This window comes from Ambystoma mexicanum, chromosome 2q (genome assembly GCF_040938575.1).
Source record: "Ambystoma mexicanum isolate Mex_15411 chromosome 2q, UKY_AmexF1_1, whole genome shotgun sequence".
In the NCBI taxonomy this organism is placed as follows: domain Eukaryota; kingdom Metazoa; phylum Chordata; class Amphibia; order Caudata; family Ambystomatidae; genus Ambystoma; species Ambystoma mexicanum.
In genome coordinates this window covers 42,023,352-42,048,485 of record NC_090924.1, presented here as the reverse complement: position 1 = coordinate 42,048,485, position 25,134 = coordinate 42,023,352, and positions in this window count along the sequence as shown.

The window sequence follows — 25,134 nt, the reverse complement described above, 5'->3', positions numbered from 1 at the left end:
TCTCTCAGCACAGTTTGTTGCGTGTTTTTCCTGAAGACTGCAGTTATTCGGTATAGTTAAACCTACGTTATTAAAAGTTTCCTCAGCCTAAGTAACTTCGTAGTCTTTCGTAGCGAATTCTGGAATCTGCAAAAGAAAGTTAAATTGTTAGAAAGAGAGATCCCTCCAACGTAGGGATAATTACAAGATATTAAGAATACAGCGTTTTTACCAAGATAGTTACCCAAAGACATTTTCTGGAGAAGAATAGGAATTTTCAAAGCAAACAACTATTGAAAAGGAAATAGAGTGTCTTGGGATAACGACTCAGGCTCAGAATAATGAATCCACTTTGCATAAAACAGCGTGTTTTATTGCTTGTCAGAAAAAAACAGCCAACACGTGTTTCGACCACCCTGGTCGTTCTCAAGGCCTGTTTCTGAATGACGTGTTCCCTTAGTCTGAGGGACTGATCTGTCCCAAGATCAAATGTGCGTAGTTAGTTCTTCTAATGGATGTATCCAATGAACCAATAAATGTCTGTGGCGACCAATTGTTACAGTTATTTTGCTCTCTACGGCTGCATAATCTGTGTAAGGGACACAAGTTTCGACCACCCTGGTCGTTCTCAAGGTATATACATAGTCAGAGTATCCATACACATTGATAAGTTACATATGAGATACAATGGGCCACATTACGAGTCCGGCGGTAACCGTGCCTGAATTTCCGGCAGGTTACCTCCGGACTTGTATTATCATTCCGCCTCCATGATTCCCGGAATTACCGGGGTATTACGACCCCGGTGACCTTGGAATTTCGGAGGCGGAATTCAGTAAATCCCCATTCCCATTGAGTCCCATAGGTGTTTCCACATCTGCCTGCAGGCGGGTGGTGTTAAACCCGTCAGGTCAGACCTGGCGGGAATGACACCTCCGCCTGCAGGACTCGAGATCACCCGGTATGGAAACAACGGTGGTGGTTGATTTACCGCCACTGTTATTTCCATACCAGGTGACTCATAACGAGGCCCAATGTTTTTATTCCACAAATGATGTGATGACAAGTAAACATTGAAAAATAAAGATGAAGAAAACCAAAAAATGGACATACCACACAAGAAGTTTCAAGGGAACGGTTGCAATGTCATGGTCAGGTATTATAAAGAAAAACAATTGAGAAAATGATGTAGACATTGTGATGCATTTCCTCTCTTCATAGTAAAAATGACAAATTGTTGCTGTCAAAATGATACTTGGACATCACTCATCATTAAATACAATCAAGTTTAAAAGTGTGTTATGAATTAATGATTCTTAAGCAATCTTGTTGTGTAGAAGCACCGACCCACCGTGCAAAAGAATATTGGGAAGCCCATTGGATATTGGAAGTTCTATAAATACATGCAAAAACACCTGAATCCGTCTGTGAAGATTCTTACTGTGATCCCTATGTCTATTTGAGTGTCACCACTGTATTGAAAGGAGAAAATATAACGTATGAGCAATAGAACAAGATGGCGTACCTGAGGGACTGATCTGTCCCAAGATCAAATGTGCGTAGTTAGTTCTTCTAATGGATGTATCCAACAAACCAGTAAATGTCTGTGGCGACCAATTGTTCCAGTTGTCTTGCTCACTATGTCTGCATAATCTAACATGGAAAACGCTAATTGTCAAATATGTTTCATTGTATTATATGAGTTCCCTCCAAGAGAACATAATAGATAATATCAAGCGTACATGTGAATGCATTAATTTGGCTGCATGTTCACCCCCAAAATTACCGATCAACCCGGCGCGTTCAAATCTACTTAAAAAGTGTCAGAGAACCATTTTTTATGTGCATTCCAAACACCAACACCAGACCGTTAAAATGGCCTGGAGCGTATCATCCCCATCATTCATAAAGACGTTAACAATTTTCTTATTGTAAAAGCACCACAGTGGGTTGCGCTTCTGGTAAAAATAATATAGGTAATTCTTTGATTGCTGTTCCAAAAAATTAGATTTTATTTTTTAAACTTGCATTAATGTTCATGCAACTTTAAATTTCCTTCATGTATTTGTAAATGTCCATATACACATACTTTATTCCTTTTTTCCATTCAAATTTGTTTGCTCTCATATACACATACATTTTTCCTTTTTTCCATTCACATTTTTTTTGCTCTCAACACGTGTTTCCCCACGGTGATTATTCGTGGTTCTTCAGGATAGATACTAAAAGGAAAGTATAGAAGAAAAAAAATAGAATAGAATAATAGTCAGAATTTGAATCAGAAAACATTTAATCAGAATGGTAGGGAGAAAGAATAATCTATTTAAATTATATGATTTATTTGATACACTCACCTAATTTTCTTATTCTTTATATCTCAACCAACATTTTCTCTTAAATTTATATCTGTATTGTCATCAGCAGTATTTATTCTTTTTTTCAAAACAATTCCTTCCAAAATATTGTTTTGCCTAAGAATAATAGAAAGTCAATTATTTAGACCATATATTAATCATGTATTACATTTAGGAATTATAAATATCCTATATATATTTTGTCATCAACAGTATTTATTCTTGTTTTCAGAGCAATTCTTCAAAATTATTTTTTTGCCTAATAATAATAGAAAATCAATTCTTTAGATCATATATTAATCATGTATTTTATCATACAGTATTTTTCTATTTCTATTTCTATTTGTGAGGCTACTGCTACTTCCTCTATAAGTTAATTACATTTTTGTTTCTGCTATTCCTCAGGACCAGATTGCCACCAGTGGCCAGGATCCGTGCTGGTGAATTGATTGGCTTTCTTTTCTCTTATTTTTCTTTTTTTTCCTCTAAATATTTTAAATACCTTTGATTTACATAATTTTATTCTTTCCCAAAAAAATCCTCTTTTTAAAAAAAATCTTTTCAACAAAAATCTGTTCATGCTTAAACTTACCTTCCACTTTTAGGTATAAAATGCTAAAAAAAATTGTCCTTCTATAAGAAAGGACTAGTTAGGCGATCCTCAGTAGTGGAAAATGTCCGCCTGATGTTTTTAGCGTGACGCGTGATGTCATCGCGTAACATAACACGGTAACGACATACGTCACGCAATCGCGGGCTTTAAAAGAGAAAAGAAAGCCATCCAATCCACCAGTGCGGATCCTGGCGACTGGTGGCAATCGATCCTGAGGAATAGCAGAAACAAAAAGGTAATTAACTTATAGAGGAAGTAGCAGTAGCCTCCCAAATAGAAATAGAAATAGAAAAAGACTGTATGATAAAATACATGATTAATATATGGTCTACAAAAGTGATTTTCTATTATTATTAGGCAAAAAAATAATTTTGAAGAATTGGTCTGAAAACAAGAATAAATACTGTTGATGACAAAATATATATGGGATATTTATAATTCCTAAATGTAATACATGATTAATATATGGTCTAAATAATTGACTTTCTATTATTCTTAGGCAAAACAATATTTTGGAAGGAATTGTTTTGAAAAAAAGAATAAATACTGCTGATGACAATACAGATATGAAAATTTAGAGAAAATGTTGGTTGAGATATAAAGAATAAGAAAATTAGGTGAGTGTATCAAATAAATCATATAATTTAAATAGATTATTCTTTCTTCCTACCATTCCGATTAAATATTTTCTGATTCAAATTCTGACTATTATTCTATTCTATTTTTTAATTCTATACTTTCCTTTCAGTATCTCTCCTGAAGAATCACGGATAATCACTGTGGGGAAACACGTGTTGAGAGCAAAAAAATGTGAATGGAAAAAAGTAAAAAAGTATGTGTATATGAGAGCAAAAAAATGTGAATAGAAAAAAGGAATAAAGTATGTGTATATGGAAATTTACAAATACATGAAGGAAATTTAAAGTTGCATGAAAAAGAATGCACGTTTAAAAAATAAAATCTAATTTTTTGTAACAGCAATCAAAGAATTATCTATATTATTTTTACCAGAAGCGCAACCCACTATGGTGCTTTTACAATAAGAAAATTGTTTTAGGATATTGCTGCAGTCGCAATATAAGCACTTAGGGTGCAGAATCTGGGTCAACAAATAAATCTTTTTTAGGCACATTATTGATATCGCCAAAGTAGGAAAATAAAGCCAAAAAGGACTGCAAAATAGTTAAACAAAGATAAAGACGTTAACATTCGAAATAAATGGATTCCTGTAAGTCTAACCTGTGTAAGGCGAGTCCCTGGGATAGATCCCATTCCAAATTACGAAGCCTTGATGGCATGTGCGAATAGGTCAGCAAGGAGAGTCCATTAGATGCGACTTCCTTAAACAATCTGACGTCATCTGTATTGACGAAAAAACATAATGACGACATACGTATTTGTGCGTGTGACGTCAAAGGTAAACAATGAGTCACAAACAGAATGTGCCCGATGCCGGCGAGTTAAACACAAGGATTCATCTGAGCACATTATAATGCATCAATCTAAAATGTTGTAATATTGTGTGTTCATGTTGGGGTACACGTAGTGATTGCTCATTAAATCAGAAGTTCAACAAATGTTCTGGAGTACTAAAACACAAACAAATAATGAACAAAAGTATTTTCTATTCTTGAAAACTTGTAATGCGAATCAGTAAATCTGGTAAATCTTATCATTGGTAGGAAGACCCCCATTGTGTTCTGAAGCCAAATAATGGCTAGCCATGCATAAATAGATTGCTAATCAAAGACAACCCTTCAGGTAAAGATTAGCTTCCCTAATTGTGAGTATACTTAAACTCTATCATCCACCTAATTTTGGAGGGAACACAGTAACAAGGTATTGTATTGAATTGTAGAATGAGTGATCAGGTCAGTAACTAGTACACATCTAAATTGACTCGGTTTCCACAGATTGCAGCCCTGTTGAGATGATGAGTGCTGGATGGTGTTTTCTCAGGTAAAACAGAATAATCTTGTTCTTGTTCTTGCAGGATTACAGGAAGATGCTGAAGACTAGGAGCTGGACACAGTGAGTGTCACGCTGCTGATTGCAGAATAACACAAAGCATGTTCTGCAGTCAAGAGTGTTGTTTATATAGCCCAGGTAAAGTAGTACCAGGGAAAGTAGTTCCAGGCCTGCCACACCCAAAACTCTAGACCGCATGGCTTGGTTCTTAGAACTAGACTGTGTGGGAGCTTCCATGTTCGATTTAAAGGCCCATGTACATAAATGGGACCTAGTTTGAACAGCCCTTCCTTCCTACATATGAGCCTGGGACCAAAGGCGCCAGGACTGGTTCCAGGAGCCCTTTTGTCGTGGTTTTAAGGCCCTCAGGGTTCTGGTGGGAGCCTGCTTGTGGCACAACTTGTGCACACTTGCAGTGGTCATGACAGCACTCACCCCAAGGCCTGTCTCATGGTATCCTTCCTGTCCGGTTCAGGTTTGGTGAGGTTATCCAGGTGAAACCTCTTAATCGGACGTGGTGCATGAATATGTTCGCTTAGTTCCCAAGGTCTGTCTTGAGGCCCGTACCCTTTCCAGTACACTAAATAGTAAAACTTAGATCTGCCACGTTTCGAATCCAGGATGTTTTTAACTTCAAATTCAGGCTCTCCCTCAACTAGCACAGGTTTTGGTGGTGTTAAGACTCTGGTTCCTGGTTGTACACGTTTTACAAGTGACACATGGAACACCGGATGCATTTGCATGCTTGGTGGTAAGGCTAACTTGACGGGCACCGGATTTATCACCAATTTGATGGTATAGGGTCCTATATATCTTGGATGAAAGGTTCGGGTACCTTTTATGGGCACATGTTTTGATGCCAACCAGACTTCGTCTCCAACTTGGTAATCGCGAGCTTTCTTTCGATGTCGGTCCGGGAATTTCCTTTTGTCTGTCTTTGACTTGCAGTAAATGTTCATTTGCCCTTTTGAAGGCTTGGGTTATGCTTGCGTGTAGAGTCTTTACCACTGGCATTTCCAAGGTCGTGGGGGAGCCTAGTTCAGAGGTACGTGGATGTCTTCCATATATTGTGTAGAACGGGTTTTGTCCCGTGCTGGTGTCTATGGAGTTATTGTATGTGTATTCCACTATCCATAACAAGCCTTTCCAATTCTCCTCCACTTGATGCAGCATGCAACGTAGATAGTGTTCTAATGACTGGTTTGTTCTTTCTGTTTGTCCATCCGTTTGGGGGTGATGGCTAGTGGATAATCGAACATCGATTTGTGCCATGGTACAACATTTCCTCCAGAAGCTGGATACAAATTGGCTTCCACGATCTGATATTAGGAATGAGGGGAAACCATGCAGTTTTATAATCTGTTTAAGAAATGCTTTTGCCAGACCGGTAGTGTTAGGAAGCCCATTGAATGGAATGAAATGTGCCATTTTAGAGAACAGGTCTACAACCACCACAATGGTATTAAAACCTTGGCAGGGAGGTAAGTCCGTAATAAAATCAAGAGAAATAGTATGCCAGGGAGCCGGTGGAATATCCAGTGGTTTTAGGAGGCCTGCTGGTTTCTGTTTTTGTGATTTATTCTGTGCACATATCCCACAGTATAGAACAAATCAAGCAATGTCCTTATGCCAGGTTGGCCACCAATAATTCTGTTTAACCTTGTCTAGAGTCTTAGCAATTCCTGGATGGCCTTCGATCAGGGAATCGTGATAACCAGACATGACCAATTCTTGCAGATCTTTACTTGGTAGATATAGTCATTTCCTGAAGTAGGGTAATCCATCCAGAACCGTGTGATGTTCATTTTAGGAATTCCATTTCTGCAAGATCTCGGGGTTCATAGAGGTTCGAATCTTATCTTGAAGTTCACCCAGAGTCAATGTGGTGGTGAGTCCCAGTAGTTTATCACTTCGGATGATGGCAACAGGGTCCAGGGTACTGTTCGTTTTCTCTTCAACACCCATAGCAGACAAGGCATCAGCCTTCCCATTCCAAACTCCCGGTTGGTATGTTATTACGTAGTCGTATTCTGCAAAGAATAGAGCCCACTGCAACTGTCATGACGATTGGGCTTTTGCTGACTTTAGGTATTGAAGGTTTCAGTGATCTGTGATTACTGTGATGGTATGTCTGGCACCTAATAGATACTACCGCCAGGCTTTGAAGGCTGATTTTATTGCCAACAATTCTTTGTCTGTAATTGCATAGTTAAGTTCTGGTGGTGATAATGTATGTGGCCAAAAGGCCACGGGGTATAATTGGTCTGTCACTGGATCTCTTTGAGAGAGAACTGCTCACATAGCTACGCTGGAAGCATCAGTTTCCACTACATAGGGGAGATCAGGGCAAAGATGCCGCAAAATTGGCGTGGAGGTGAATCTTTTCTTGAGTTCTTGAAAGGCATGTTCCGCCTCTTCAGTCCATTGGAATTTTTTGTTGTTTTTTCTCAGTAACGATGTGATTGGGTGGACTATCCGTGAGAAATCTGGAATAAATCGGCGATGAAAATTTGCAAAGCCGAGCATGTTTTGGGTTCCTTTAAGTGAAGAAGTTGACGTCCATTTAAGGATGGCATCTCAATTAATTCCCGTAATACATCATTCAAGAAGTATTGGAACGCTGCTGGAGCATTTCACAGCCCGAAAGGCATTACCTGATATTCGTAAACGCCATACTTGGTGTGAAACGTGGTTTTCCATTCATCCCCTTTCTTAACACGTACAAGGTGGTATGCTCCTCTGAGGTCTAGTTTGGTGTAGATTCGGGCATCCTTGACTTGGTCCAAAAGTTCTGAGATAAGGGGCAAAGGGTAGTGATTTTTTACTGTGATTTGATTAAGTGCACGGTATTCAATGCAAGTCCTCAAATCTCCTTCCTTCTTGGGTACGAAGAATAAGGGATAGGCTTCTGGTGACTTTGACGGGCGGATAAACCCATTAGCCAGGTATTGATCCAGATAGGACTTCAAGTGGAGATTTTCGGTTTACGTAAGTGCATAAATTCGACCACAAGGAACCTGTGCGCCAGGTATCAGGTCGATCTGACACTCGTAGGGCCTATGTGGCGGTAATGTGTTAGCCTGTTCCTTCTGAAAAACATTTTGATAATCCTGATATTCCTTTGGTAATGTGTCCCTTGGTTCCGCAATCCCCAATGCTATTCCTTGAACAGATTTCAGGTTTGGCTGTGGTATAGATTTTGGGTAGCAAGCGTGGGCGCATTCATCGGAAAAGGCCAGTCTCTTTGCACGCCACTCTATGTGAGGATTGTGAGTTACTAACCATGGCATCCCTAAGATCAACCGGAACTGAGGAGCTTTGATGAGGTCAAACGTGATTGCTTCTTGATGTCCATCCTGACACAGAAGTGTTAATTCGGTTGTGCATTGGGTTACTGGTCCCACGAAATCTCTGTACCGTCAACCGTAGTTACCTTTTCAGTTGATGATTTTGTGCATAAGGGAAGTCCCATTTCTGTTGCCAGATCTCGATCTATGTAATTACCAACTGCTCCGCTGTCTATATATGCCTCTATTGCATGCATCCATGATGGTCGTTGGTGATTGATCAAGGTTACTGGTAGGGCGAAATGTGAGGTCTGTGACTCATCCTTCTCGCTCGACAAGCGGACCTCTATGTTTGCCGGGCCTGGTAGTTTTCTGATTCCTTTCCATCATCTTCTTTCTCTGTAGCGCCTACCACCTTCCTTGGAGATTTCACTGGGCATATTTGAGGTAGTGACCCGATTTACCGCAGTATAGGCATAACTGTAGCTGTCTCCTCTTGTCTCTTTCAACCTTCGTTAAAGGGGGTCGTACTCCTCCAATCTGCATGGGTTCTCTGGTATTTTCCGATGAACGTTGAACATTATCTTTTGAACGTACGTGCATGGCACGATTTTTTCGAGTCTACTTCGGTCTGTTCTTCGATCCTGTAATCTGTGGTCCAACTGAACTACCAGGTTGATAAACTCTGCACATTCTTTAGGTGGGTCTACCACTTGAGCAAGGACATCTTTCAGGTCTCCTCGTAGGCCCCGGTGAAACAACGGGGTTCTTTTATCTTCTTGCCACCCCGCCTCTACAACCAGTCTATTAAAGGTGGCAATATAAGTCATCAAATCTTGATTCCCTTGGTGTAGGAACAGGAGTTCGTTATCAAGAGCTTGTCCATGCAAGTGCTGAGCAAATAACGTTTCCATCTCCTGTTGAAAACCCTTGAAGTTCTCCAGTAATGGATCATCCTGGCTCATTAAAGGTACCGACCAGTCTGCAGCACTTCGACTCAAATATGATAACACGAAGGCCACCCTTGCCTGGTTGTTTGGGGAAGCCCCAGGCCTACAAAGAAAATGGAGGGGGCACTGGTTCATGAATGTTGCGTACCTTCTGGGTTCTCCATTATACCTTTATGGTGGTGCCGGGGGTACTGCTCCCGGCAACGTTATCTGTACTGGATTAACTGATGATGGTGTAGCGACGGATGGGGCGAATCTGGGCAATGGAGCCTCCCCTGCCTGTGTTTGTAGTAGCTGTTTGCTTAGTTCATCAGTACAGTCTTTTGTGACTATTAGCTCTCGTCTTAAGGCATTGGTTTCCTGCCGTGCTGTGTGTACCTCGGCGCGTAATTGTCCCAAAAGCTGGGCTAACTGATCAGTTTCAGATGTCTCCATTACGCCCAGGTGGATAAGGTTTAAAGGTTTGTGTTCTGTTACGCTCACCTGATATCCCCAGGGGCGTCTGGAAGGCTCTGAGATCTGGAACCCTGGATGCGTAGTTGCCCAGTGCTGAATAATGAATCTGCAATTACAGAAGGGAGGATTTGTGATAACTGTCTCTAATGGGTGAATCTCCCACCTCCCTCTGACCGATTCCCTTCCCACTGGGTTCTTTTCTCACCTTAGTTATTTGTAGGGTGAACTATCCGTCCTGCGTTTCTTGTGCAGGGGCGCTTGACGTTTGTTGGCGAGCTGCCTGAGTTGCTTCACTGGTGCAGTACGCCTTCCTTGGGCCCAGGCCTGCTGTGACCCCGAATGTGCTGGTAGAAAGGTAGGTTTGTTAATTGTAAGTCTTTGTTCTGTTTATGGTAGGAATTTGTTAATGTCTTTATCTCCTTGTTTTCAGGTGCGAAGGTCTTGATGCTGGCGTGCCGGATGGAGATGCACATTTCTAGGTAAGAGAAAGCGTGAAGCGCAGTGCCTTTATTGTCTTTTAAAGCTAACCTGTGTTTTCTTCTTCTTTTTCTCACAGGCCGCTGTGGTGCTGCGAGTGGATGAGAGCGTGAAGAAAACCAGGCCCCCGGAATCCGTTAAGGTAAGTACAGTGCTGTGCGGTTGTTTAATATTGAAAGCGAAACTGAATATGTCTCTTTTCCTTTGCAGATGGCAGATGTTGCTGTGGTGCTCCGGATTGAGGCGTGGCGTAGTGCAATGGAATTCAGGTAAGACTGATGGAATTGGATGTTTTGGAAGCACGCATTCTAATATTGTTTTTCCCTTTCTCGTCATTGCAGGTCGCAATGTTTGAACAGCAGCTGTGGTAGCGGTTCACCGGAAGTCCTTAAGCTAGTACTCACAGGTGAGTGATGGTTCTTCTTCTCTAGGTTTCCACAGATTGCAGCCCAGTTGAGATGCTGATTGTTGGATGGTGTTAACTCAGATAAGACAGAATAATCTTGTTCTTGCAGGATTACAGGAAGATGCTGAAGACCAGGAGCTGGACATGGTGAGCGTCACACTGCTGGTTGCAGAATAACACGAAGCGTGTTCTGCAGTCAGGGTGTGGTTTATATAGCCCACGGAAAGTAGTACCACGGAAAGTAATTCCAGCCTGCCACATCCAAAACACTAGACTGCATGGCTTGGTTCTTAGAACTAGACTGTGTGGGTGCTTCCATGTTGGATTTAAAGGCCCATGTACATAAATGGGACCTAGTTTGAACAACCCTTCCTTCCTACATATGAGCCTGGTGCCAAAGGCGCCAGGACTGGCTCCAGGAGCCCTTTTGCCATGGATTTAAGGCCCTCAGGGTCCTGGTGGGAGCCTACTTGTGCCCTCTCATACTGCTCATGACACCATGCTATTAAATTAGTTGAAAAGGATTCTTGATGATAAATATGTGTTTCTTCATATTGGTACATGAATAAGTTGGCCAGGGTTAGGGCAAATTTAGCCCCCATGGCCACTCCTTTTACTTGCAAAAAGTATTGTTCATTAAATATAAAGACATTGGGGGTCATTACGAGATTGGCGGCAGCCATGGTGCTATTAGCACCATGGCTGCCTCCCATACCGTGTCCGAGTCCGGTCTTGTTCAATGGAGACTTACCGGTGCATTCCGACCCTGGAGGGACCGGTAAGTCCCCATTGAACAAATAATTCCCCATTCCCATTTGAGCCCCCATAGGGCTCAATGGGAATGGGGAGGGCGCTAATAACGGGCTTGCAACTAGCAAGTCCGTTATTAGCGCCCTGGTCCCTTAGCCGGACCCTAAGGGACATATGCTCAGACCACCCGTTCCTTACGGTTCCCACTAAGGGACCTCGGATTGGGCGATAAGGGATTACCGGCATTGGTCTCCATATCCGTATCCCTTACCAGCCCAACTTGGAATGAGGCCCATTGTTACATAAGGTGAAAACTAGAAAACTTTTCAGCATATCAACATGTTTCCAATAGGATGCAGATGAGTTGCAAAAGGTATATTCTAAAGTATTGACTGCAAGGTCATCGTCAATGCTTGTATATAGGGCGGTCACATCTAGAGTTGCACGCAAGTAGTCTGATTTCCGTTCCAAAGATTTGAGAAACTGTACGACATGAGTGCTATCTCTGATGTATGATTTCATTTGTAATACAAAAAGTTTAAGGGCTACATCTAAATACTGTGAAAGCCCCTCAGTGGCCCACCCAATGCCACTCATTATGGGCCTCACTTCTGGTAGATGATGATACGGTTTGTGTATATTGGGCAAAAAATAAAGCGTAGGCATCATGGGGTTAATGATCATCAAAAATCTTTTTTCATCCTTAGTCAAGTATCCTTTATCATACCATTCAAGTATGAGTTCTTGTAGGTCTGTAACTATTCTTTTGGTGGGATTAGATTTGAGTAGTATATGACATCCGGGGGTTGCTAGATGGTTTGCTTCCCATTTTAATGTAATATGATTTGTTAAGAACAACAACATTACCTCCCTTATCCACCTCTTTTATGGTAATGGTATGATCTTGTGTCAAATTATCCAAAGACCTGTATTCATCACTGCTGGGATTTCGATCGATAATTCTTATTTTTGTGTTGGTTATTATTGGATCTATCAATATGGGCATGAATATCTTTGGTGATTGCCTTATGAAAAGTTTCCATTACATTTTTTGACGATAATTTTGGAGTGAATTTGGAATTAGGCTTGAATTATTTGATTTCCAAATGTCTAAGTTTTATCTCTAATTCAGTGGAGATGGTGTGTATATCAGTAATATCATCCTGGTTTACAGATGTCAAAGTCCCAATATTCTTGAGTTCTGATATAGTAAAGGTGCTGAGAGGATCAAGAGTGGGTCGTGGCTCAAAACAACGTACTTCTGTAGCAAAGAATTTCTTTACTTTAAATTTTCTCACAAATTTAAACAAGTCAATTTGAAAATCTACAAAGTCTGTGCCAATATCTGGAGCAAATGAAAGTCCTTTATTCAGAATTGAGATCTCTGAGTGAGTTAATTCGTGATTGGAAAGATTGAACACTAAGTTAGGTTGAGTCATTTCACCAGATGTTTCTTGGCGTTGGACCGGGTCAAAATCCCTGGACGACCCGTGTCTTTGTCGGAACTGCCACTTCCACTTGCGACTTCCCCCTCTCCTGCCCCTTGTGTGGTACTTGGTGTTGTGGTAAGGACAGTGGGTGTGGTTGGAACCTGACCTGTTTGGAATTGAGAAATCTCTGATCTCCCTTTTTGTGTCTGTGAATTTGTTGTCAAAAACTTAAACCTACTGGATTTAATGGTGCTGGACTGCCCATATGGGTGGGACAAAGAGTGATATGCAAATGGATATTTCCCATCTGTGAAAGGTACAGTGAGCAAAAAGCGTGTGCTGCAAACTCTCATATCAGAACAGGTTATCATGCCATGTTCTTTCTGGAGAGGAGTGCCTGCTACCTTTTTTGAAATATTTGCAAGGAACTTGGGGTTGGTCATCCTGAGTTACCTGGGGGCAACTAGACATGGACTGCCTGCTCACTGTGCTTAGAGAGGCACAGCTTCACCTCACTGATGAGGCCCAACAAGGCTGAAACACGTGCATGGGGTTGCTGTTGGTACTCTTGTTCAGAGAGGAATTGCAATAGCATTTCGGTGCTGGACTGCCCATGGTGGCGGGACAAAGACTGATATGCAAATGGATATTTCCCATCTGTGAAAGGTACAGTGAGCATAAAACGTGTGCTGCAAACTCTCATATCAGAACTGGTTATCATGCCATGTTCTTTCTGAAGAGGAGTGCCTGCTACCTTTTTGAAATATTTGCAAGGAACTTGGGGTTGGTCACCCTGAGTTACCTGGGGGCAACCCGACGTGGACTCCCTGCTTACTGTGCTCATAGAGGCACAGCTTCACCTCACTGATGAGGCCCAAAAAGGCTGAAACAAGTGCATGGGGTTGCTGTTGGTACTCTTGTTCAGAGAGGAATTGCCATAGCATTTCGGTGCTGGACTGCCCATGTGGGCAGAACAAAGACTGATATGCAAATGGATATTTCCCATCTGTGAAAGGTACAGTGAGCAAAAAGCATGTGCTGCAAACTCTCATTTCAGAACAGGTAATCATGCCATGTTCTTTCTGGAAAGGAGCGCATGCTATCTTTTTTGAAATACTGGATTCAATGGTTCTGAAATCTTCGCACCTGAAACCTCTGTTTCAGCAATTTCTTCTTCCGATTCAGAATCTGAGCTGGCAGGAGTTCTGTTGGATGAAGTAGGTTTTTATCTAGGGCCAACATTGTCATATTTTGACTGAAATGTATATACTCTTTCTTGTCTGTAGTCTCTGTCGTCTCTGAAAAATTTTCAGAACGTTCTAATCTTTACCTCGTCTTGATATTCTCTAAGGATGTCATTGTCGGGGGGAAATTCTGCCGGGGTCGGCTGGGCCGTCCGCGGACCTCCGGGCAGGGAGGCCCCAACTCCTCCCGCGTATCACAAAAATGAGTATGAGGCACACACAAGAAGCAAGGTGGTTCTGCTGTTTATTATACAAACGGCAGGGATGGGTCAAGGATCGTACGCGTCCGTCCTGACACACACACAATCGTGGGGCTTGCAGGCCCTTTTTACCTTGGTATGACGCGCTACTTGCGTCACCTCGAAAAGTTAGCAAAAAACCTATCTCCACTCTGGATTGGTTACTTGAGTGGTAGGGTTAGTATAGCATACATATAGAGAAAGGTATTAGTGGCTGAGGGTCAGTCAGGTGGTATACCTGGGTTGTCCCTGCAATTAGATACATGAGAATTGTTACATGAAGACCCCTGAGGATTGGTCAATGTTAATGGCGTCAGTGATAAGAGCCCGATGTTCTGATTGGTGCGCTCGCGAGCCTCCCAGCCTGGGACCATCGCCGTTCCCAGCTCGCGGTGTACCTGTCATTTGCAACAATGTTTCACTATGGGTACGTGCAGACAATGCGAGGATTTATTCATATGCTGGAAGGCCGACTACTCCCACTGTCGCAGATGTCCATTGAGTCTTTTATTTGTATCTGCCTGTGTCTTGTAACGAGGGATCCAGGCGCCTCCGTTCTTCTAGCCTTGGCATCCTTTCAGGTTTGGCTTGGTCACGTGAGGCGGGACCGTGTTTGAGGCCGAATTCTGCACAATTAATATTGTTTTTCCCACCGTGTGCCTTGTTTAATTTGCAGGTGCGACCTTGACGTTGGTGTGCGGCGTGCGAGATTGCAACATTGTGGCTTGGCTGTCTGCTTTCGCCGAGCTCATTCTGCAGGGTCAGCAATCCGGACTCTTGTTCATTTTAATGTTTCATGGAAGCTCTTGCTTGCGGCCTACTTGAATCAGGTGCATAGATGGAGCCGTTGAGTGCACAGGCGCTTTAGATTATAGGGTTTATGTGAAGCATAAGCAAGCCATTCAGATAAGTTCATTGTGCGTCTTGCGTTTCTGCATCTTAAAAGCCTATGTGAAAAATAATAAAGGTGCACGTCCGTGGATGTGTTCGTCACCTACGTCATAGCGCTAAGTATATTCTTCGTGTAGGTTGGTGTAGGAGTGTCCAGTGTGCATGGTCGTACAGGTGTGACTGTTGGCTAGGTCGTCATGGCATCTCTAACGATGTGTTGGTTTAATCGAGTTGATCCATGTCGCAGGTGTCGGCCTGGGTAGGGCGAGCTGCTGGGCAGGTAGGGCAGGTAGGGCAGGTAGGTGGGCACATCCGTAGGTTCCTGTACCAAGGTATTTGGTCGTCTGGTAGATGGGCAAACTCATCTCGTGGCGGGTGCCTAGGCCGTGATCCCCTAGGCCAAGCGCGAGAGGGGATTGGCGGGAGCCTGTTGTTCCATTCTCCCACTTCAGTCCCCCCTCTGGTCGACTTGTCTACCACAAATATCCTTTTCTTTATCTCCTCTCACTCTCCATATTTTAGTTATTCCTCCCAAATGTCCATAGTGGTTAACATGGTCCTCAAATGACCAATACATGTATTCACAGGTTCCTCCAGGAGTGCAGTATACCCATTTCCCTATGTAGCTCCTTGGGTTTCTTGGGTTTTCGAGCTTCACAGATGGTGGGTCCAGGTGGTTGGTGGTGATCTGATTGCGTAACTTCTCTCTCTCTTGTATTATTATGCCTGTGTGTTGGCCGTCATCTGCTGGCATCAAGGGGTGCATACCGGCCATTTCAATCATTTCGTCTGTGGTGCGTGCCTTCCGGGCTTTCCAAAATCTTATTATGATCAGTGTAGCTCCAGCCAAAATAGTACATCCAACTATAATCTTCAGTCCATCTGACAGCCACAATGGCATCCATGACCATAATATTGAAAACCAGCTTCCATCCTTTGTTACACCTTTACTTTCATCCATCATTTTAGAGTGCATCTGGGCCAATTGTGAAACTGCTTCTGTCAGTGTACCGTTATCAGCATCATTGGCAGGGATGAATGTACAGCATGATTGTCCTATCTTTGCGCAAACCCCTCCTTCCATTGCTGTGAGGAGGTCCAGTACATATCTGTTCTGAAGTGCCACCATCCTCACTGCGCGCAGTTCCTCTTTTATGGCGTTAAATCCATTCACTGTAGAATTGATGGTCATCATTAATTCCCATCTAGTTATCTGGAGCCATTTTGCATTTGCGTAAGCCTGTAATCCCGGATGTATTATTGAGGAGAAGAACATTGCTGCTCTGCTAAACAGTCTGTGTTCTGGCGGAATTGAGGTGAGTGCTGTTTCTGATCTACCCCATAGGTAATTTCCTGTCAGAGGTTCTCCTTGTCTTTTCTTTCTTTTCAGGACAGTATTATTGCTGTTGGTTTTGTTCTCTGGCCCCTTCTGAGGTTGTACAGATCTCTTCTTCCTCTCGTTCCCTTCATCCATTTTGGGGAAGTTGGCCATATTCACGTGTTTCTGGGGTACCACTAGTGATGGTACATTAACGTGCACTATTGTGCATATACCATTCCACAGAGGGGGCAGTGTGTGGTATGCCTTTTCTCCGCAGGCCCAGTAGTGGTCCATTATCACTGCTGTTCCTGCTCCCCCCTCAGGTAACTCCATCACGCTTGCACAGTTGGTGTTGTATCCTACGTCCACCTCTCCTTTATGTTGGTAGCATACCTTAGGCGCAGTCAGCGGCAGTATTATTATTGGGTCTTCATCCTTCTCTATCCATGTGAGCATGGGTACGTACTTGATCCAAGTCGTCCAACATCTGTGGTGTGTCCATCGATAGTTGAAATAGTTTCTTTTGTTATCATGTTGCTGCCAACCACTCCTATCTCCCACTTGTTGTCCAAGTACACCTTCCCTGTTATCGTCACCAGTGGCCTCTCCCAACATCCTGTTTTACCAGGAACTTCGGCGGCATACCAATCACATGGTAGGTACTGTAGTGTTACCTTCTTTGTTTCTCCTTTTTCAGGACCACTTGTCATGTATCTGAAGGCTTCAGTGTGTAAACTTTTCTTGTGGTAACTTAAATAAGTCTTGAGGAAGTTGTTTTCATATGGATATGTGTCTCGTGTTTTCCACACCAGTTGCACCACTGTCCCTTGAAATCTTCCTTTCGTTTGCAAAAGTGCCAGGTATATTATGCATCGTGCTGTTTTTTCATCTGTGGCAACAAATGTTCGAGAAGCGCTCATGGCATATGGAATTAATGAGCAAACGTAGCAGCTGTCTTCTGTTGTCTGCTTACCTATGTGGGTCATGTGTTGATACCACATGTTGTTTGAGATGTGTGCTGAATCTTGTTTGTAGTTGTCAATACCTTTATTATCTGAGTATGTGCTGTGTTTAACTCTGTTTTCTTTGTGTGGGATTATACTAATACCACCTGACGTAACACCTGTTGCAGCTGGGGGTGGGGGTATATTAGGTTTGGGTACAGCAACAATATTCATAGCATAGCTGTACTGCCATACAGAGGCAGCCAAGAACCCGGTGATCATCAAAATCCCTATCAATTTTATTACAGAGGCTAATTTCACCGGCATTTTGCTCTTACCTTGCTGCAGTCCGGCAGCTAATTCTTGCGACGTTAAAGTTGCCCGCCTGAAAATTCTCAATATGCTTGTTATTAAGGTTAGTTGTTCTTTTTTAAGCCCTCCCTATCAAATAGTCATTCAGTGCCCAGGCGAAAAGCTGTTCCCACGCCACTCTAAGTGATCTATCTCTTAGGGCAGGCAAGTATGGGTGGAGGTGGGGCATTGAATATTCTATGGCCAAGAGGAATGCTGTGTAGTAGACACATACCCTCCTTTTGTTCAGGTACGTTGGCCTTTTTACTTCATATACAAATTGGTGTGACAATTATTCTGGGTAGTAACCATCTGAGGGTACCATCTACTCCTAGGCAGTGAATTTGTTAGTTAACTACTTTCTTAACAGTACAATAATACGCAGTACCTGCATGTGCGAGAGAAAAGAAAAAGAGAACATTGAAGTGTTTACATGTGTATATGTGCACGACAATGTCCTTCAGTTCAGTTATTACTGCAGGGGGTAGGGGATCGATGGGCAGAGGGTTTTGGGGCTCAACTGGCGGAAGTCTCTTTACTCTTTGATCGTGTGACCATGGGGTGGGCGGGAACGGTATCGCCCTTTCCTTTTCACTACTTGTCTCTGGGAAATCTGGGGGGTGACAGGGTATTGAAACACTTAGGCCGTTAGCTGTGGTAGAAGTCTCTTCCTCCGTTGGTGATGCTGTTGTTGTTCCTTCAGTGGCCCTGTCGGTGGCGCTGGGGCGGGTCTGGAGTTTGTAGATCTTTACGTCATGTAGGTGATTCCAGGCACGTTTGTCCTGTAGCTTTACTGCTCTCGTTGATATCTCCTCTACCAGATGGGGGCCAGTGAAGCGTGGGCTGTTCCACTTCCTGTTGAAATTGCGGAGTAGCACGTGGTCACCTTTAGCAATTTTGCACAGTCTTTCCTTTTCCAATTCTTTATCCGCGTCTTCTTGTTGATCACTGTTAGACCCGCCCCGTGTGCGCTCGAGCTGTTGAGACACAAACACTGCACTAGTAATCAAAGAAGACACATATTGGTACATTTCATCACCAAAAACAGTGGCAGTACTATCGTGGTCCGTGAATGCTCTTGATGTTGGTGTCAGAGGAAGGCGCATTTGGCGTCCGGTAACCACCTCGTGCGGGGTGAGGTGGTGGTCGGAACCCGGTCTATTTCTTAGCTCAAATAGGGCTAACGGAAGGCAATACAACCAACTCTTTTTTGTTGTTTGCTGTATTTTTGCAATTGCCTCTTTTAGTAGGCCATTCAGGCGTTCGCATATACCGTTGGCCTGTGGGTGGTATGAACATGCAAATTTATGCTTGATGCTCAATAAGGACGTGATGTGCTGGAACATTTTGTTTGCGAAATGCGGGCCATTATCTGACCGCAGTACCTCGCACACCCCCCACCTGGGGAAGACCTCCCTCACTAGGAATTTAGCTGCTCTGAATGCATCTGGGTGTGATGCAATCTTTCTTCCATGTTGGGATATGAGCTGACCAATGTAAAGTACCTGCTCCTGACAGTACTGTAACTTTTCCATGTCTACCTTGTAACCTTTTTCAGCCAATATTGTCAGCATTTTTAATGAGTCCTCTCTGCATCTTTTTTCGTTTGTGCTGCAAATTATTATGTCGTCTACATACTGCAACACTGCGCTTTCTACTTCAATGTTACCCAAATCCATCTGTATTACTCTGTTGAATATTGAGGGTGACTCGCAGTATCCTTGTGGCAATCTAGTGTGTTTCCACTTTGTGTTTCTGTACGTGAAGCTTGTCAAATCTTGTGAGTCTGGGTGCAATGGGATTGAGAAAAAAGCATTCTTAAGGTCGATCACTGTAAATCGTGATGCCTCTGCTGGAATGCCACACAATATTGTGGCCGGGTTTGCTGCTATGGGGTACTCTGCTTCCACTATGTTGTTCAAGGGCCTGAGGTCTTGTATGAAGCGCCAAGACCCCCCTTTAGCCTTGCGCACTGGGTATACAGCTGTGTTACATGGTGATTCTGATGGGACCAGTATGCCATTATTTATGAGGGCCGTTATGGTTTCATATATGCCCTCATCTGCCTCTTTTGATAGTGGGTACTGTTTTACTCTGGGGAGTATTGCACCTTTTTTCAATGTTATCCTTACACCCCCTATACTTTTTATACACCCCACGTCATAAGGGCTAGTAGTCCATAGTGATGTGGGTACCTTTGCCATATCCTCCTCAAAGAAGGGGACTGGGGTGGTTGTGGGTGCCTCAAGTGCCATTGCAATGTTTTGTGCCACTTGTTTATACGCCACTCTTAGCCATATCTCCACACTCATCATAAACACCATTTCACCTTCCTCCTTTTCTTCTGAGAAGAGCTCCTCATCTGACACCTGGGTGAGTCTACATCCCTCTGCTAGTGCTATTACTGCTCTCCATGCTCTTCCTTCGCTGTCTTGGGCATGCACTGCAATGTAATCAGCTGTTGCTATAATGGTCTCCATGTCCACTGAAATCACCTTTCCTTCTGGTTCATTGGCTGGTGTTTCTGGTCTGAACAAATAGGCTGCTGGCCTCCTCCAGATCTTTCCTTCTATCCCTGGCATCCAGGCAAATGCCATGTCTGTCCCGTACTGGAATAGTTCACCATCAACTGGCTCAGCCCTAATCGCTGTTTGTCCGCAGTATGCTTGCATGATTTGTCGTGCTGTGAGCATGTTGATCCCTGGAGTAGAGCAAATTATGCCGTTTTCCGTAAAGGAGATCGTCATATTCAACCTGTTCATGATGTCTCTCCCCAGTATATTTACTGGTGAGGCCCTAGAATATAAAAGTGGGACTGACATGTCGTAATCCCCTATTGATAAGGGAACGTTATCAGTAAAGGGAACCAACCCCCTAGCCCCAGAGAATCCTTGGGTGTTCATGGCTTCGCCTGACATCTTAAACTTACCTTCCCTTATGCAAGACCGGGTCGCCCCGGTATCAACAAGGAATGATAATTTTTTGTCACCTATCGTTACCTCTATGCGTGGTTCCTCCGCACTATTAGGGGTTACTGACAGGATGGGACACACCAAGGCCGTCTGTGGGCTGTCCTATTGAGGGTACAACGATTGACCGTTTCCTGTGAAAGGGTTGTGTCCTAGTACTGTCACCCTACCCAGTTGTGTTTGTTGTGCTTGGGGTTGTTGTATTGTCGCTACCTGTTGTTGTGGCAGTGCGAATGCCTGTGGCTGTTGTTGTGTTACTAGTTGTTGCTGGTCATTTCCCTGTTGCAACGTCTGCTGTTGCTGTATCCCCTGCTGTTCCTGTGTGGGCCTTAGTTGTCCCTGCTCGCTCCATGATGGTGTTCCTGGTCTTACTCTACACGTGCGTGACATGTGCCCTACTAATCCACAAATCCAACACACTGGTGGTTCCCTACTCTGCCATGGAAAGCTACCTGTGTTGTCCTGGTATACTGGTTGACCGGTGGGGTAGGAATTTCTAAGTCCTCCCACCTGTTGTTGTGTGTTATATCCGTATCCTCTCCCTCTCATTATTCCTCCTCTTCCCCTGTTGTAATTATAATACCCAGCTCCTGGCATTGAGTATCCTCCTCCCAAGTTGGTCGTGTATGGTTGGAGTGACGGCATCTGTTGTGTTATAGTCTGGGAGGGTTGTATTTGGGAGGGTTCTTGTGCGGCCACTACTTGTGTGGGGCTTTGGGTCATTGCTGCAGGTGTAGTTATTAGTGCCCCTTCCATTGTGTATTTAGTACATTTTTTCTGTACAAGTTTAGCCTCTTCCGTTTTCCTGTCCTCTTCCTTTTGTTTCATTTTACCTTGCCATGTCCTACAATGATGTACTATTGTCAGTTGTATTTCTGGCCATGCTTTTGCTTCCATTCCCACCACTTTCTTCAGTTGTTTCTGAACTCCTTCTGGGAGCCCTTGTACCAGTATATGATAGAATATTGCTGGTGTTTTGTCCCATTGTTCTCTAGTTTCCATGCGCCACTTCTCTTGAATTTCCTGGATATAATCAACAGGATCTTCGTTCTCACGCATCTTGCGTGAGGTAATTGCTCCTATGTCTGATGTGTCTGGGTACTGTACCCTTAGTGCCTGCCATAATGCATGTCTGCAGTTTGCGAATGGTGCCCCATCGTGTGATGTGTTGGTTATTGTTACCCCAGTGAATCCCGCACTTTTCCAAATGTCATCCGCTGCATCCCCTAATATGGATATTAGAAGGCCCTCTACATCCCCCACTGCCAGTTTCTGTCCTGCGGTGTGTTTTTCCATTTCATATATCCATTTACCTGCACCTCCACTTAATGATGGGAGCCTGCACTTTATATTTTCTTTGTCTACATGCTTCCAGGGGACGTATTGTGGTCTGACCCCTCCCTTCTCCAGAAGTGGCATTAAGTTGTGTCTCGTTATATCCCTTGGGCTCCATAAAATTGAATCCCCACACCCCTCCTCTTTTTCCGTCTCTCTTACATCATCAATGTCGTCCGTAGTTCCCCTGCTCGTAACTCTTTCTTCTCCATCTTTTCCCCTTCTTTCATCATTTCCTGTATTTAATGTGGGCGTGTGTATTCGTCCTTCCTGCCTACGTCTAGGGAGGTCTCTAAGCCTACCTACATAAGGTGTCATTTCGTTTGTGAAGGGCGCGAGTTTGGTTGTACGTAGTGAGCGTGAGGTGGTTGACCATGTAGGGTAGGATGGTGAGGGTGTGGCTTCATGTATCTGTCTTTTTGCTATTCCTCGCTCTTCCTCCTCACTTTTCTCCAGTTCATCCTTTCTCATACATATCCATGGTGAGTCTGTATTGGTCCGAGTGGTGTATAGTTTATCTAGGCTTTCCCTGTCACTATTTCTTCCTTCCTTCTCCATTCCTTCTTCTTCCTCATCCAGATTTCCCATCTCTGCCCAAGGTAAGACCCCCATTGTCCCGCGACCCATTTTGGGCCACCCTTGTCCAAATGTATCCCCCCCAGGCCCCGTGTGCAGCGTTTCTCTTCCCCGCTCCTCTTCCTGGTACACGTTCCCGCCCCCTGCCCTGATTGGCTATCCCTCCCTCGCAAGGATACTGGCGACCCGCTTCCCCTGCTGCCTCCTCATTTCCCATCTCTGCCCAAGGTAAGACCCCCATTGTCCCGCGACCCATTTTGGGCCACCCTTGTCCAAATGTATCCCCCCCAGGCCCTGTGTGCAGAGTTTCTCTTCCCCGCTCCTCTTCCTGGTACACGTTCCCGCCCCCTGCCCTGATTGGCTATCCCTCCCTCGCAAGGATACTGGCGACCCGCTTCCCCTGCCGCCTCCTCATTTCCCATCTCTGCCCAAGGTAAGACCCCCATTGTCCCGCGACCCATTTTGGGCCACCCTTGTCCAAATGTATCCCCCCCAGGCCCCGTGTGCAGCGTTTCTCTTCCCCGCTCCTCTTCCTGGTACACGTTCCCGCCCCCTGCCCTGATTGGCTATCCCTCCCTCGCAAGGATACTGGCGACCCGCTTCCCCTGCCGCCTCCTCATTTCCCATCTCTGCCCAAGGTAAGACCCCCATTGTCCCGCGACCCATTTTGGGCCACCCTTGTCCAAATGTATCCCCCCCAGGCCCCGTGTGCAGCGTTTCTCTTCCCCGCTCCTCTTCCTGGTACACGTTCCCGCCCCCTGCCCTGATTGGCTATCCCTCCCTCGCAAGGATACTGGCGACCCGCTTCCCCTGCCACCTCCTCATTTCCCATCTCTGCCCAAGGTAAGACCCCCATTGTCCCGCGACCCATTTTGGGCCACCCTTGTCCAAATGTATCCCCCCCAGGCCCCGTGTGCAGCGTTTCTCTTCCCCGCTCCTCTTCCTGGTACACGTTCCCGCCCCCTGCCCTGATTGGCTATCCCTCCCTCGCAAGGATACTGGCGACCCGCTTCCCCTGCTGCCTCCTCATTTCCCATCTCTGCCCAAGGTAAGACCCCCATTGTCCCGCGACCCATTTTGGGCCACCCTTGTCCAAATGTATCCCCCCCAGGCCCCGTGTGCAGCGTTTCTCTTCCCCGCTCCTCTTCCTGGTACACGTTCCCGCCCCCTGCCCCCTGCCCTGATTTCACCCAAGGAGCAGGTGAGTGTGCCTACCCATCCGCGCCCCTTTCCCTTGTAATTACTAAAATATCGTGTGCCCAGGCCCCGCGTTGCCCCGTGTCTCCCGGCCTCCCCTTCCTGGTCCCGCCTCCTCCTGCCTCCCAACCCGCCCATCCCGCCCTTCATCACTGCTCCTCCCAGGGCAGCCCTCTGCCCGGCAGCCCCCAGCGGCGAAGGGCCCCAAGGCCAAGGGCGGCTCCATTATTGGCGGCTCCAAGATGTGTCTGCAGGTGTCCGCAGGGGACGCCAAGGAAGCCAGCAGCTAACAGACACCACCAAAACCGTGAGTGTGGGATGGGTGGGGAGTAGAGCAATCACTCCACTCCAGAAAGCCCATGCCACTCTATCTTACCCCCAAATAACATAGACTGCCATAATATTAGCATGTCCGCACCTAGTTGGAATTGTGAAAGTTAGCATGTCCACTCTTAGATGGAATTGTGAATGTTAGCATGTCCACTCTTAGATGGAATTGTGAAAGTTAGCATGTCCGCACCTAGATAGAAATGTGAAATATTAGCATGTCCACTCTTAGATGGAATTGTGAAATATTAGCATGTCCACTCTTAGATGGAATTGTGAAAGTTAGCATGTCCACTCTTAGATGGAAGTGTGAAAGTTAGCATGTCCTCACCTAGATAGAAATGTGAAATATTAGCATGTCCACTCTTAGATGGAATTGTGAATGTTAGCATGTTCCGCACCTAGATGGAATTGAGAAATGTTAGCATGTCCACTCTTAGATGGAATTGTGAATGTTAGCATGTCCGCACCTAGATAGAAATGTGAAATATTAGCATGTCCACTCTTAGATGGAATTGTGAAATATTAGCATGTCCACTCTTAGATGGAATTGTGAAAGTTAGCATGTCCACTCTTAGATGGAAGTGTGAAAGTTAGCATGTCCACACCTAGATGGAATTGTGAAAGTTAGCATGTCCTCACCTAGATAGAAATGTGAAATATTAGCATGTCCACTCTTAGATGGAATTGTGAATGTTAGCATGTTCCGCACCTAGATGGAATTGAGAAATGTTAGCATGTCCACTCTTAGATGGAATTGTGAATGTTAGCATGTCCGCACCTAGATGGAATTGAGAAATGTTAGCATGTCCACTCTTAGATGGAATTGTGAAAGTTAGCATGTCCACTCTTAGATGGAATTGTGAAAGTTAGCATGTCCGCACCTAGATGGAATTGAGAAATGTTAGCATGTCCACTCTTAGATGGAGTTGTGAATGTTAGCATGTCCACTCCTAGATGGAATTGTGAATATTGGCCTGCGCCGCATCTAGATGGAATTGTGAATGTTAGCATGTGAAAATTGCATTTAGAAAGTGTGCCCTATAGCCTCTCCTTGAATTTTAGAAATG